The following is a 16,828-nucleotide window of genomic DNA, read 5'->3' on the forward strand; positions in this document are numbered from 1 at the left end:
TACAGTCTCCATTCGACTTGTTTTTGAGAATGTGAGACTTCCACAATCTATAAATACAGGAAAACAGCACATTGATCTTCTTGTTTACAGCTGTTCGAGCTTGTGAAGATTCACTAAACTCATGATTTAATTGAAGTAATTGTTGTCTGATCAACCTCAGTTGAATGGATTAGGAACTGGACAGGCTCTAACAGCGAATGAAGGGAGAACTCAATAAAAATTCAATGTGCACAATCGGTCCCTTCAGTTGTCATGGTGACCTGTATCATTTACTCTGTTAATGTAGTTTACTAGCCATATCCCTTTAGAGACCATATCGGCGGCAAGCCGCTTGTACCAATGCCCAGGGCGGCCCAAAAACGGCTGCAATATTTTATAAACTTTTGCTCGAACTATGGGGTAAAAGAAAAGGTACATGTATTAGACCAAATTTACATTTCCAATGTTTCGCATGTTAAAAGAATGCACAACCCGGAAAACAAAACAATGTGTTTTTGTTTCTTATTATTTTTCCTGATATTTTTTTCTGAGAAATAACAGTGCAAAAAAACAACAAGATTAGCAATGTCTGGACGTACATGTACATGTATGGTGAATGAGTATAAAGAAATGAATGGTCTGAAGGGTGAACAGTGTGCGTAAATGTTTGTGCCACAATTGCACCTACAATACTTATGCCATATCCAAGTTCAAAATTGACAAAAACAGATGAAACACACTTAAGTGACAGAATCCATTAAATATGACATCCATTAATATTTTTATTGATTGCTGAGGTTGATTGCCTGAATGCCGGCAAAAGGCAATGTTCATGTACGTTCCCATGTCCATTGAAATTTGTAAATCACAAAATGCCTTTATGATATTTGGTCCCTTGGAACAAAGTAGGCCCTACTGACATTTCATTGAGAACAAGGGCAGAACTACTATGGGGGACGAATTAGAAGATTATCAAGGCTAATTAATCACAATTTTTCTTATTTTTCCCAAGGGCAAAAGAAAAACACACCAGAAATCAGACTTAAGTTGAAAGAACATTACATGGCGTAGCCTATGCCTGCTTTTCTTGACTAAAGATGAACACTATTTATTACTCCCATCTTCTTTAAAATTATTGCAATTTAAATTTTAATATATTTTTGTATGACTATTTATTGATTAATTGTTTTGTTCTATTTTTAAGAAGAACACTAGTAATTGTGTTTTACATTAACAATATTTTTACCACCATGGGGCTTAAACCTTGAATTTTGCATATAAAGAGTAAATCTGCCAATTAAAAAAAAAAATCGATCTATGTAATTAGCACTTAAGATAATATAATTAGTTGTTGCAAATGGCCTACCAACCAAAATGACACAATGATAAAAAAAAAAGTTAATGGCCTGACATTTCAACCTGAAGACTTCGAGAAAGACTCTGGTTAGGTTGTCACACCAGGCCATTAACTACTTTTCTTTTTTCAATAAACATTCCAAAGTTACATCTTGATATCTGTACATAATATAAGATAGCAGAGGACATTAAATCACATCTCATTATGTAACAGTCCTTACCTAATAACATAGACGGAGTTTTACATAATTGGACGAACCAAAGCTCTTTGTTGTTTGTTATGGGAGTTGTTTTATTTGCTCTTCGTGTTTCGCCACATTTATAAATTTGAAGTGTTCATTTTTGTATAGTATTTTTAATTTTACTTAAGTGCTGTGGAGAGAATAATGTGTACATGGTCACCTCATGATGGACACGAGTTGTACATAGATGTATATGAAATTTTCAATCATTTATGTAATAATAATAACGAAACTTATATAGCGCAAAAGATGCTCAAGGCGCTTCACAGAGATACAATTTAAAAATATTAAAAATCTAAGGCCCAACAGAATTTATCTAAGGAATAAACCAAATTATGAAAACAATTCAAAGAAATTTAGCTATTTCAAAGAGAACCATGTACATCCCTAGGCATGTATGCTAGATGGGATACTTCTTGAAAAGGTGCATCTACTTATGTAGTTTGCCATCACTGATTGTTGATTGCCACATAAGATACAGGTTCCTTCAAAATCCTTCTTAATCCTGTTCAAGATTCATCAATTCATCTTAGATGTCAAGGAACCCTATGGATGAGGATGTTTTCCTACAATCAGATTGACTTGAATGCTGAATGTTGATTGATACCATGCATTTCAATGCAACTTTCCATTACAGTCTATGTTTAGATGACCTTCATAAGGGGACTTGAAGCCATTATACACTTTCGGCACAGGAACAAAAAAAAAGAAAAAGTTCACAGATTTACAAATAACTTACAGGGTTTACAGAAGGTAATAGTGAAAAATTTCTCTTGAAATATTATTCCATGAAATGCTTTACTTTTGGAGAAAACATTAAAACAATTATCAGTCTCGTTGTCGAGAAATACAGATTTACTTTAAACACATGTCATGACATGGCGAAATGAGCAGAAACAAGAATTGGTTTTCCCCGTTATTTTCTCCCAACTCCGATGACCGATTGAGCCTAAATTTTTGACAGGTTTGTTATTTTTTATATCAGTTGTGATACACGAAGTGAAGGCCTTTTGGACAATACTGTTTACCGAAAGTGTCCAATGGCTTTAACAAACTCCCACAAGGGGATGATATAACACCAAGCTGGCAATAATAATAAATAACTAGCGGATTGCCGCGCTTCGCGCGGCACCCCGCTAGGATATAAAAATCCTTTACACAAATATTTTGAAATGTGGGTGAGGGTGTTATACGCCTCTCTCAATATTTATGCATGGCGTCATAATTCTAACCCAAATTTCGCACGTCCACCACTACTTGCAGTGGCTGTACCCACCTCGTTTTGGGTTAGACGACGTACCTTATGCATCTAGAAACTATAAGGCTCCCCCGTGATCCTTAAAGGGGTCTAATATGTTGGGCCTCCCTAACGTTACACGTTTTTCAAATCAGCGTTGATAGGTGAAACTGACCGTTAGCCAGCAATAACTAAAGTTTCTTTTGTACTACACTACCAAAACTTTCTCCACACACTCAATATACATTCATAATGCTTGCATTTCCTTGTTAAAAAACATCGTCAAAAATGACATTTTTACGTCCCACGAAACAGAGCGTTGCTACAGCACTATAAGTAAAGCGAGTTTTTGGAACATGCTGTGTGCCACAAATTTAATTGTGGACAAAAAGTGTTTCAAAATGCATCAAAAACCTCCTCAGAATAATTAAAACTCACTGGAGGTACAAAGGAGATGTTGATGGTTAATGTGGAGGTTCGATTGTGTCAGATTATATCCTTCCAAACTTGAAAAAAATAGACTAAAAATGATGTCCAAAATCAATCGCTCACTTCTTCTGCCTGTTGTGTCTTCGCTAGTGGAGCGCATTTCAACGAATTTGCTAAAAGAATCGGAACAAACTTGTGCGCAATAAGCGTTTTGCGCTCTGCCGAATTTGAGCTGAACCTACTGGATGAGCAAAAGCGTGCGCAATCTACAAATTTGCGCTCTGTTTGTACAAATTTTGTACAAAAAATGTTGTTAATTTTTTTTTTCCCGATCTCGCCCCAATAATGGTTGATGTGCGTGTGAGCGTGAGACAGAGCCCAAATGCGTGAGTCTCACGCCTAATGCGTGAGACTTGGCAGGTCTGGTTTTGTTTTATTGTCACTTTGGGCTTATTGCATCTCGCGAAATTTGAACGACAAACGACACAATTTCTGATCGCGTTCATGTTCACGCTGCTCTAGGAACAAACCTCCATATATCCCATATCTCTGGAACCCTATATCGTACAAACTAAATAAAAACGATAAACTCGTCCCCACTCCTTAATTTTCTCTAACTTATTTCACTTTCAGAAAGCATGTCAAGTCATGTTTAGGGTTTGTTACGTCCAGTTTGGGTCAATAGACAAACTCCTAAAAATGTACCCCATTCAGCCGCACGAGGTCTCTTTTGTTAATATTATCTCCATCAGTAACCAACCCGACGGGCCGATGGCTAAATTAGGCTTCAAAATGGATTTGGCAAAATGTACATTCTGAGACCTGACCGACACACTGCTCTAACCAATTTTGTGAATGGACTTATTCAAAAGGAAACTTAATGTCGTTTTGCTTAACAACTTTGACCAAATGCAAAGCAAAGTTCTTGTTTTACAGCTTCAAAACAGCCTTTGACGTACGTGTTTAAGTTTCACCATAGAGTAAGGAATGGTTTTACAATTCTACCTCCATGGTTAAACTCTGAAACTGCAACATTATACCTCCATGAACAGACCGTATTCTAAAACGGTATTCATGTACCCATTTGAGTTTACTGGCAAAAGGTCCAAAGTCGCCACCCACTGTCAACCTAAAGTGATCCCATGGCGACCTTCTTCACCAAGCAACAGGTGGCCTGTCTCAAACCAGACAACACACCACTCACAATACACTGACCAGAATGGCTCTTTGTGTAAGGCCCCCCCCCCCCACCCCCAAAATGTTATTAATGGTAAAGTTCCCTTAGACACCTTCCAACCTATAGCCGGCCCTACCCAATGTTTCCAAATTATTAAGCTTCCGTTTGATCCCATCCTTGTTCATCATGATAATTCTCATGCCGTTTGGAAGTGAATGTTTTTTTATAAATATTCTCCATTTAATCTTTTCAACAAATGAGTCACCAGTCAGAAGGATTTCTAGGAAGTCTGATAACAACGTAGACCAGTGGTTTACACATGTCGCCTGCGAAACATCAATTTACGGTACTTCATCCATTCAATGCAAATTCGGTCAAATTCGTGAGATTGGTTTCGGTTTTGTCCTGGCACCCAGCCTCTTCGACCCTTTCGACCCTGCGCGGCAATGAATGAACCAATCCGGAGAACCTTGCTTAGTACAACACGAAAGTAACCTGACCAAAAAGGGCGGATCGAATGGCGGGTGGGCGGGCAACGGGGAATGAATGAACCAATCCGGAGCACCATCTGCGAAACACTGTCCAATGAGTCGCCTGTCAGAAAGATTTCTAGGAAGTCTGGTAACAACATCGACCAGTGGTTGACGCACGGTCGCGCCCAAACTTCCTCCAATCACATGACTTGTAAGTGCGAGTTTGGATCCGGGTTTTGCAGACTTGCAACCCGACGTCTGAAACCACACAAACGTATTGAATTCCACAAAAACAACCGTGTTGGATTCCACAAGGATGCCATACCACTGGACCTTCTAATTTTCAATCCAAGATGGCGCAGGTTACGCTTTTAATAGTATAGATAACAAGTTAATAACCTGCTTCCTGTGTATCGGACCGATAGACTCTCATATAAACATACCCCTCTTGCATGCTCTGCCCTCAGCCGCCCTCTTATTTATTATTATTTTTCTTGTTTGTGTTACCTTATTCAGTTAATTTAGTTATTTAATTTAATCTATTTATTTATGTTATTTTGTATTTAATTTATTAATGTCTTGGTTTTGTTTATAACCTGATAACTGTTTTTCCGTTAATGTTCTTTCTTGTGCTATTGTAACTTTGGTTCGTGTGTACTGGTCAAATAAATAATAATAATAATAACATTGGTTTAACATCTCTATGATTATGAATTGCATAAGTCAGGTAGTTGTGATTCAGTATCTAGACAACAATCACAATTCTAGTCATTGTGAAATCAGCAGTTAGCTTGTATGAGAAGGGAATCTGTAGAGAGTGTCCGAGAAGCATAATATTACATTACATCACCAAAAGTCCCGCTTGACCTGATGGTAGCTGATAATAACAACCTTGTGATGTAATAGAACAACCACAGAACTCATTGACTGTCAATGACAGCAAAAGGTCAGATATGATTGATTAACTGAATTGAAAAAAAATATCTTCAGAATAATTTCTACTTTGTGTTCATCTTGGTTTAAAAACCTCTACTGTGCATTAGCATTCTTTATGGCTTTCTCTTGATGTGATTTGTGACAGGAAAAAAATACATATATCGGCCGAAATTAAACCATAACCACACGCAATTCGCAGGTATCGACCCGGTCTGCTAGATTGTGCATGCTACATGTAGGCAGTAGTTCTTCTGAAGGAAGGAGGTTGACATATAGTTCCAATTAACAATACATGTAGAAGGCAACCATCACATTTTCCAGGGGTCCATGTAGCGTTCATGTCATTTACACATCACAACTACTCTCCAAGTCAAACAAAACATGTTTTTGTCACAGGAGTTAGAATTGCCCACTATATTTTAGTAAATCAATCTGTGGAAATGGCATTCAGTCCCTAAACCTCAGGTGCTAATTAGAGTCAGACAGTAAATAGCATCCCTTAACACATACACAATTTTGTTTTAATGGTAAGATCATTTTTGTGGCATACATGTATGTACATGTACATCTAAGTCTTAGATGTGGACAAATCATGATTCATAAATACTTTTCCATTCTAATTAGTCGAGAGGGCCTCACGTGGGGGTGTTTAAATGGATGATATAACACTAGTAAAAAGTATATAAATATGGGCGTGACACGCGAGCTTGCACCTGTGCTTACAAGACAGTTTATTCATTCCTATTGGTCGAGAGCAACGGCTGGAGCACCTGTGCCACATCACGCGATACGCGTAACTCGCACCTCAATTTCCTTATAAGGAGTTTTCACCATAATTTACCTCGACTTCGTTTCGGTAAAATTATCAAGAACCAGGCCTCGGTGGGTTTAAACCACTAGTTTAAAACCTCTTCACCAAACATTGATTCCCTTATTTGAAAATACTTTATCCTGAACAGGCCTGCATGCTTCATTTTTGAAAGGGCAAGGGCACCAAGGCATTTTCTCTTTGGCAAAGGGCACCCTATGAGGAAAATGTTAATTTCTACTGGAGCATTTCAAGGGCACCAAGGCAATAGCAAGGGGCAACGGAGGCAATCGCCTCCGTTGCCTCCGTGAAGTATCAGGCCTGCCTGAAGTATAATTTCTAGTTCTAATAATGTGACACTACCCAGCGACACACTACAGACATCAACTCTCAAATAAATTATTGAAAAGTTTATTAAAAAACAATCTTTTATCCTAGAATGTTAAGAATGAGAGTTTATGGCAAGGCCTGTAAAATGTACTGCAAGCATCCCTTGTCCTAAAAAAAAATACATCATAAAACAGAAGTATCGAATGAACTAACACCAACATTTTAAAGAGTGAAAAGGGCATTCTGACAAAAGATTCTTTAATATAATGTTTTGTCAGATGACATCATCATCTGACATTGTACATCTTACATGTACCTACATGTACACATGTACAAGCTGCAGGTGGCAAGCTGGGGCAAATGTCATAAAACCTGTAAAGTATAAGCAGGCATTTCCTGCTTTTAAGTGGCTCTTAGTTAGTTTCAATGTCATAATGCTGCATAACCATTATACAGTACATAGTCGTCTGTTAAGCTGCACTAACTTGCCAGAAGTTTCCAAGTGACACAATGGTGCCAAACTGGTGAACGCACACAGACAAATTGTCTTAATGATTTTGAAAATAGTAAACACAAATACATGTAGTTACACAAACATTGCCCCCGTCTTATCCTTTGAGAAAGACTCTGCTGGGGTCGAAATGTCAGGCCATTAACTTATTGATTGCAATTGATGTTAAAGACAGTGGACACTACTAGTCTTCACAGTTGGTGTATTTTAACATGCATAAAATAACAAACCTGTGAAAATTTGAGCTCGATTGGTCGTCAGAATTGCGAGATACAATGAATGAAAAACACCTCGATTGGTCGTCAGAGTTGCGAGACAATAATGAATGAAAAAACACCCTTGTCACACAAAGTTGTGCGCTATCAGATGCTTGATTTGGAAGACCTCAAATTCTAAAATCAAATTCGTGGAAAATTATATGTACTTCTTTCTCGAAAACTACACTACTTCAGAGGGAGCCGTTTCTCCCAATGTTTTATATTATAACACCCCTTGCAAGTATTCTGCCTGCTCATTGGTTTAGAGCGCGTCACATGACATGTCTTAGTTTTGCTAGACGACGGCCGTGTGATAGTGCGTCGGTTTGCCATGCGCTAGTCCGAAGACTAGCACACGGCGCCGTGCGCTAGTCCGACAGACTAGCACACGGCGTGCAGTACCCGGACGTCCGTTGCGTGTACGAGGATTATAAATTAATAGTCTGTAACCATTTCGGATTGCACGACACTACATGCAACACAGTAAGTAAAAGTGTTTGCAATCTGTATTCGCGTCGTCCGTGGATTGTAGCATTCAGGTCTGTAACTTAATAATATTAGTACAGTATTTAGAAATGTTTGGGGTGTTATAAAACAAATATTGACTGCTTTTACTCGTGCAATGGTTAAAAACTATGACTCCCTCGGTGATCCCCGGAGCGTTCTATTTTCCCGAGGCGAACGCTCCGGGGATCACCTCGGGAGTCATAGTTTTAACCATAGTACTCGAAGCAGTCAATATTTGTATACTATCAACCTCTCCCCATTACTCATTACCAAGTAAGGTTTTATGCTAATAATTATTTTGAGTAATAACCAATAGTGTCCCCTGCCTGTAAAGGGAAGGTACACGCTTGGTAATTACTCAAAACAAACAAATATTTACTTAAAAACTGACTTGGTGACGAGCATTGGAGAGTTGTTGATAGTATAAAACATTGTGGGAAACAGCTCCCTCTGACATAGCATAGATTTTGAGAAAGAGGTAATTTCTTACTAAAATAATAAAAGACTTCTAGCTATAAGTCTTTTATTCCTATCTGAAAGCACACAAATTCGTCCAACAAGGGTGTTTTTTCTTTCATCATTTCACCAACTCTGATGACCAATTGAGCTCAAATTTTCACAGGTTTGTTATTTTATGTATATGTTGAGATACACCAAGTGAGAACAATGGTCTTTGACAATTATCAAAAGTGTTTCTTCCCTTTAAGCAAGACACTTAAAACAAGAACAAAAGTCAGGTTGGCATATTCCAGGAAATGAAAAAGTTAACTTAATATAAGATACAGTCTATTACCCAAGGGCCTTCATATAAACTACCACTGACATGTACGCACACATAAAAAAACCAAATGGATTCGGTGCATTGGATTGCCATGAGGGAATCATTATCTCTCTACACCTAACATCCATCACAAGTCTAATGTCTATTTTATTCATAATAATAAACAAGGTGCTCCATCAAGCTGTCAGACTACTTGCCTGAGGGCTTCTTAATTAGAAGTCAGCTGTTTCTATCAAAGAGAATTAATTCATGTGTCATCAAGGTGTATCTACATGTATACAATTTTTTTTTCCTTCCTCGATGACTTACATGTACAGCCTGAGAACAGCAATGGCTAATGTCAAAGTCTAGTGCGTAGGGCCTAACTAGTGCGTAACTTTCAGACTTGCGCCACTTTATGAAGTGGAGTAAAACTTTTGTGAAATCTATTCCTAAATTTGTGGCACAACTTACGCCATAAATGTTGCCCAAGTGGACTTGGTGTAAATAGTTTTGTGAAATTAGCTGCTGTGTATGCACTTTGTTCAAAATACTAATGCGCATATTCACTCAAGAGTGTTTGCCCTCGTCTTTCGACACATTGTTGAGCCTAGCGGAACATTCTGGCAGTCCAACAGCTAGCGGACATGTGCCAATTAGAGTTTTCTTTAGGCACCTAGGATTCTCAGCGAATGTTTCGCAGGAGTCAAACACTGTTGAACTATTGCGAAATATTCGTTGCAAATTTGTGACGTCAAAACTCGTATCGAATTTGCATTCGCAGGAAGTAGGAACCAGGCTTTAAGAAGTGAGCTGAAAATATCACCTGTATCTTTCTCTCTGTATCTTTCTCACTGTGCACTGGATATCATGTCCCAGAAGGAAACTTCCTCTTCCTTGCATGCAGTGTATCTAAATTTTGCGGCTGTACTGAACCCCCCCCCCCCCCCTTTTCCAGGGCACTCTTCCACCCCGTCAAAATGAGGTGAAACTTTATAACCCGAGGGGTTGTATCAAACTACCTAGAGCAGCACACAGGAAGCAAGCGCTTATTTTCTAGGCCAAAAGCACAAGTGTTTACTACAGCAATGTACGTCATTCAAGAGTCTCTGGCATTTCAAGCAAGCATTTTGGCACAGGAGAGAGTTGTGCCATGTCTCAACGGAGAGATTTATCGGAGGAAACTATTATTGATTATCCTAAAAGTCTTTTAGCTGACAGTAGCGGGTTCATTTCCGTGGATATTTTGGGACCACATAAAGTGCTTGAAAGCGTAGACAGGAATCTTGTTTTCCACACTTGGCTAGAATTCTGCGTATTTTAGAAGTATAAACATGGCTCTCTCTAATAATGTCATCTTTCATAAAATGGAAATGTCAGACATCAACACTTATTTCATTCTGATAATATCCTTGCCCCAGAGGAACTTTAATGAAAATAAACAGTCCGTGAGAAATAGAGACTGAGCAATGCTGCTTTTCCACAGCCAGATGTTCAGTACAGACAACATCAAATGTTAGATCATTGACTAGCACATTATTAACTAAGCATTCTTATTAAAGGCAGTGGACACTATTGGTAATTGTCAAAGACTAGCCTTCACAGTTGGTGTATCTCAACATATGCATAAAATAACAAACGAAGTTGCAAGATAATAATGAAAGAAAAATAACCCTCGTCACACGAAGTTGTGTGCGTTTAGATGGTTGATTTTGAGACCTCAAGTTCTAAATCTGAGGTTTCGAAATCAAATTCGCGGAAAATTACTTCTTTCTCGAAAAAACTATGGCACTTCAGAGGGAGCCGTTTCTCACAATGTTTTGTACCATCAATCTCTCCCCATTACTCGTCACCAAGAAAGGTTTTATGCCAATAATTATTTTGAGTAATTACCAAAAGTGTCCACTGCCTTTAAAGACACTGGACACTAAATAATTGTTCGCATAAAAACTTACTTAGTAATGAGCGATGGAGAGCTGTTGATAGTATAAAACATTGTGAGAAACGGCTCCCCTCTGAAGTAACAGAGCTTTTGAGAAAGAGGTTATTTGTCACTCAAATAATAAAAGACTTCTGCTGAAGCCTTTTACAATGCATATGAAAGCACACACAATTGTGCAACGAGGGTGTTTTTCTTTCATCTTTCTCTTGCAACTTTGATGACCAATCAAGTCAAAAGTTTCACAGACTTGTTATTTTATGCATGTTGGAATACACCAAGTGAGAATACTGGTATTTAAATATCACCAAACGTGTTGATCCAGTGCCTTTAATAATACTTTCATCAAACCAAATTAGTGAACATGTAAAGCAGCATGATAACTAATGAATACATTCCTTAAAGGCAGTGGACACTATTGGTAATTACTCAAAATAATTATTGGCAAAAAACCTTACTTGGTAACAAGTAATGGGGAGAGGTTGATGGTATAAAACATTGTGAGAAATAGCTCCCTCTGAAGTGACCTAGTTTTGGAGAAAGAAGTTATTTTCAAGACCTCAAGTTTAGAACTTGAGGTCTCGAAATCAAGCATCTGAAAGCACACAACTTCGTGTGACAAGGGTGTTTTTTTTCTTTCATAGTTATCTCGCAGCTCTGACGACCGATCGAGCTCAAATTTGAACAGGTTTGTTATTTTATGCATATGTTGAGATACACCAAGTGAGAAGGCTGGTCTTTGACAATTACCAATAGTGTACACTGTCTTTAATGCATCCAACTGTGTTTTTGTTATCAGAGCATAACACCAATCATTACATGTGCCAAACATATGATACATTCTGAGTACTCAACATGTCCTTCACTCATACCCACAGTACATATTAATTTGATTGCAGCACTGCTACAATTTTTCCATTATAAGTCAATCATCACGTATATAGAATGAGGGGACATTGCTTTTACCGTTAGCACATCAATAGGAAGATACCAAAGAGAGATAAGCCAATGCCAGCAGTGAATGACTGATATGCTGTAGGGTGATGAGGACTCTCCCCTACAGACCCCAGTCATGCCAGCGATACCATCATCTTATCTAGCAACAGTCAGCTAGCTTAATTCTAAAAGACTGTACGAGCCTGCAAGTTTTCCAAAATTGAGACCAAAATACATCTGCTGAAACACATAAAGTGACTGAGCACAACAAAATGTTGCTAACCAGTATTAGATCGCATCATCCCAGTGTACATAAATGGGTGCATCCAACTAATTTCCACCCAACCTAAAAAGGTTTTACGCTTTTTGATTTAGAAAAAACAAAATCGTCCTTGTATATCAACAATCACAAAGTACAGTGTAACCTTCAACAAATCTTTGCTTTGTTTTACAGTGTATATATATATATATAAAAAAAAAAAAAAAAAACACAGATCTTAAAATTCATGTTATGTATACCTCTGGAGAATGCCAGTTCCTTGGAGCGCACCTAAATACTTGTTACTTTAAACCACATCAATGTGCATCGTTTCTTGCTTTGCCTAATTCCTCACGGAGCGTTTGTTTCCCAACATGTTGTAATGTCACACAGGAAGAAATGCAAAAACTGAACATAGATCGAGAGGAAACACATGGGAATGGATCCAGGTTCTACGAATGATGAGAGAGATAATGATGGAGGGACTGACTGTAGGGCCTACATGGAAACCCAGGCAGAAAGGTGAATGTCCTGCAAAGTTATTTAGAGTTGATGGACTGCCAAAAGCCTGGCTCATACTTGAATGAGAATGCGATACAAATTTTGACATCACAATTTTGCAACAAAAAATAATTGAAAAGTGCTCAACTCCTGCGAAACATTCGCAGCAAAACGGGCTGTGTGACAGAGTTGCCAACATTTGCATCAGGTCTAAGATCTATCAGAAATACGCTCCATGTTCCTCGAACTCGACTGGTCAGTTATGGGGACAGGGCTTACTCCAACATAGCACCAAGACTCTGGAACTCACTTCCGGTTTACCTCAGACAAATACACAACATCACTCTCTTCCAGCAGAAACTCAAAACACACTTATTCTTGCTTGCTTTCCAACATCTTGACAAAACTTGACCGGCGCCTTTGAATGTTTCTCCTTTTCAGTAAAGTGCGCCCTATAAATGCTGTAGTTTATTATTATTATTATATTAAGAACTACGTTTAAAAAAAAAGGGAAAAAGGTGTCCATAATCAGGGAGATTTTAAAATTTGTTCATCAGAGCAGGAAAAGATTGGTACATTTTCAGGAAACTTTCTGTGGAATCAGGGAGAAATGGCAGCTCTGCTGTGACGTCAAATTTTGTATCGCATTCGCATTCGCAGGAAGTATGCACAAGGCTTTAGACCTAATTCTCTGTATCAAAGGGCACCATCTTCAAGACAAGTCTATCAAATCCTTGGGGAGACTTTGTATTCAAAGTTGTCATTCCTGGGAGAAGTTGATAATGACACAACTAGGTCTACTACATGGTTCAGTCATTTTAAAAGACTTTTAAAAATGTTACTTGATTGGATAATCACTAGGGAAACTGGGTGTTTTGTGATGAAAAAACCCCAAAGGGCTAACAAATTGTGTATTTTATTCTGTCAGGCCTAAAGCCTTTTATTATGCATCTGAAAGCACACAAATTTGTGCATTAAGGGTGTTTTTTCTTTTGTTATTCCTTTGCAACTTTGATAACCAATTGAGTCCTAACTTTCACAGATATGTTATTTAATTTTGTGCATACACTGCACAACTCTGTTTGGCTATCACCAAGTGAGAATACTAGTCTTTGTCAATGACCAAATAAAGAAAAACGCTCCCATCAGCCAGCCATGATATGTGTTACAATCCACCGAACTAGTGTAACAAGAAACAGATGTTCAGTCCAAAGTGAGAGTCTGACCAGCGGCATGAAATCTAAACCGAATTACCTTCAAGTAAACCTCACGGCTTGTATAATTTCTGGCGGATTTCTAATTTAATTATTTCACGATTCAAGTACACAATCTCGGATTAATCTTCTGGTCAGTACAGGGCCAAATTTCATGGCTCTGCTTACCGTAAGCACGGAATCGGCGCTTACAGAAGCAGGGAATTCTGTGCTTACGGCAAGCGTATTTCACGGGCTAGCGGCGAATTTTGGCTTCTGCGCGGCGTACTCCTCGTTACTAGGCATTCTAGGCTTACGAGGCTAGCGCAGAAATTCGGCGCTTGCACGTAAGCGGGGAATCGTGATCGTAAGCGCAGAATTCGGCGGTAAGCAGAGCCATGAAATTGGGCCCAGCTGTGTGCCAATCCTTGATTGAACCTAATAATAATTTCCATTTGTAATTTGTGGCATTAAAATTAAATTAAAACGAAAGACCACATATGAATGTGAGGATTAAGGTTTGTATGATGAAGAAGGGATGGTTCTACCCTTGCTCTATGGTTCTACTAAGGATGAGGTGAACCTAATGTCTATACTCATCTGCTGATTTCGTCATCCTGCTAATTAATAAAGATAATTTGCAAGATCGGTGATGTGAGGTTTCTGATTATTTTCAGGGCTAATTGCATTAAGCAGCTTTACAGTTGATTTTGTGATTACTGTGAGATTTCCATTTGATAGCATTGGTGACTGCCAGCATGGGAAAAGGCTTACCAACCTTCCAGTATTTACTGTAAGCAAATGAGTGACGAAGAATGTTATCCGAGGTGACGGTGCATTTTCCATTTATATTTGAATGAGAAAGGATTTTTGTGCTTTCCCTTTAAAGGATTTGGGTACTTTTTCAAAATGCCATAGATTTACATTAAACTTACAGGGTTTGAAGATAATGTTAGTAAAAAGCTTCCCTTCAAATACTACTTACTGAGGTGCTGTAGTTTTTGAGAAATGAGTATTGTTTTACTCACTTCCCAAAAACTACAGCACCTCAGCACGTAATATTTTCAGGGAAGCTTTCTATTATCATTATCTTCAAACTGTGTAAGTTTAGTCTAAATCTGTGGACATTGTGTTTTTTTTTACTACACAAGTTACATAGACCCTTTAAGCCAATTCTATGTGTATTATTCTTATCACCTACTCAGCAGTCTTCCCCAAGGTTTAAGCCCATGTGCATTCTATCTAACTCTCTTCCTGTATCAGACTGGAGCTACTAGTATGTTTATCTAAACATCATCCTACTATAAATCCATGGTATTAGCATGGAATTTATTCATTATCCATGCTCCTCAACATCCCTCTGATCCAAACACGCTTGGGGAGACAGTTCTTTTTCACATGCTGGACCATCTCTTTGGAAATGCTCTCCCACTGAACCTCAGACTATTAGACACTCCAACTTCAAAACCAATCTGAAAGCTCACTTATTCAGTCTAGGCTCTAAGTACCATCATTAGCAGAGTTCTTTTTTCTACGCACCTGGAGTGTCGTTCTGACAGATATGGCTTATTACAAATGTCCATTATTATTATCATTGTTTCTTGCAGCTTCAACAATGCTTACATATTGGTAACTAATTGATTGCTTAATCACTTGAAACTGTACCACTTTAAATCAATTAATTATTTTGCTAATTGATTTGGCTTTAGTCTTTTTGTTCCCATCCCTATTCCTTGTTCTTCTACATGTATATGTACTTATACATGTCCGTACGTGCAATACCGGTAGTTTGATCTATTATGGTCATTGGCCCACGTGAATATACTTTTAATATGTATTAATTTTAAATGTATTCTGAATTTTTAAATGTCTTTCTGTAATTTCTAAACAATCTATTTATTTTTTTAAATCTCTGTATTTTAAACACAGTTCAGCCTTCGGCTGCGATGTTTGAATGTTTTTAATAAACCAATAATCACAATATGCATGAAATCAGGGGAATAACCTTGACTTCAACAATCCATCAGACTGATTTCCCTCTCCCATCCTTCCTCGGGATAGCTGGAGTAGATTCATCAGTAAATCATTTGCATATCTGACCTCGTTACAGGATGGTACAGAGTTTATATTTAATGAATCATTCTACAGTAATATTGTTAATTATGCTAATTGGCTAAATATGCTAAATTACAAGTCAGGTTGGCTCAGTGGCTTCTCTATCTCCATGCCTTTCACCATGTTTACATCTGTGGACCCCAGATGGAGCTTGCACCAGAGCCTTGATTGTGGATTTGGTTTTTCAACCTGGCTGCGCGGGTTTTCCCTATGGGGTTTTCCTCCCACTCTTAAACTGAAATTTCTTCATTGTCTTCTCTACAAAAAAAAATTGGTTTGATGTTTCCATTAGGGTGCTTTGCCGGCCGACTATACAATTCAGACTGAAATGCTGTCATGAAGCAATTACATGCATGACATGTAAGCAAAGCTCTTTATCAAATTTATTAATCACAGTCATACCAAGAATCAGTAGTGATTCTAAATAAAAAGAATAATAATTATAAATTAGTCTTAATTGTCCTTTAAAAAAAAAAGTAACTTTGCATAACCCAGTAGCCGTCAGCTCAATAATGCTCAGGGTGTTCTACAAAATAGCAACCGCATTGAAACACGAAAATGCAAAGCAAATCAGAGTGCAAGTTTATAAAAACAGTACAAAAGCATCCTTAAAAAGGGTGTTTTTAAGCTTTTCCTGAAACTTGGCTAAGACGGCAAAAGACGCACATCAGACGGGTTCCATAAGGTAGCCAATAAAGACAACCATATCTGCCTAAAATCCATGCTCATGGCACAAAGGGAGATTAGACTTGCACTACTGGGTTGTGTGAGACAGCTTGTTCGTACAGTTGTGATTTTGTTCCTTGGAGTGACAGACGGAGAGGATTCGACCATCAAATGGAGTAGGTTTTTATCATATCTAGGCGCCGCTGCAAAGGTTCTA

At 38.1% G+C, this 16,828-nt stretch overlaps 1 protein-coding gene across 5 annotated transcripts in view; it reads right to left on the reverse strand.

Moving 5' to 3' along the window:
* Positions 1-16,828, reverse strand: part of LOC139954167 (inositol 1,4,5-trisphosphate receptor-like) — a 117,815-nt gene that overhangs the window by 77,427 nt on the left and 23,560 nt on the right. The window lies entirely within an intron of this gene.

This window comes from Asterias amurensis, chromosome 2 (assembly GCF_032118995.1).
Source record: "Asterias amurensis chromosome 2, ASM3211899v1".
NCBI classification, from domain to species: domain Eukaryota; kingdom Metazoa; phylum Echinodermata; class Asteroidea; order Forcipulatida; family Asteriidae; genus Asterias; species Asterias amurensis.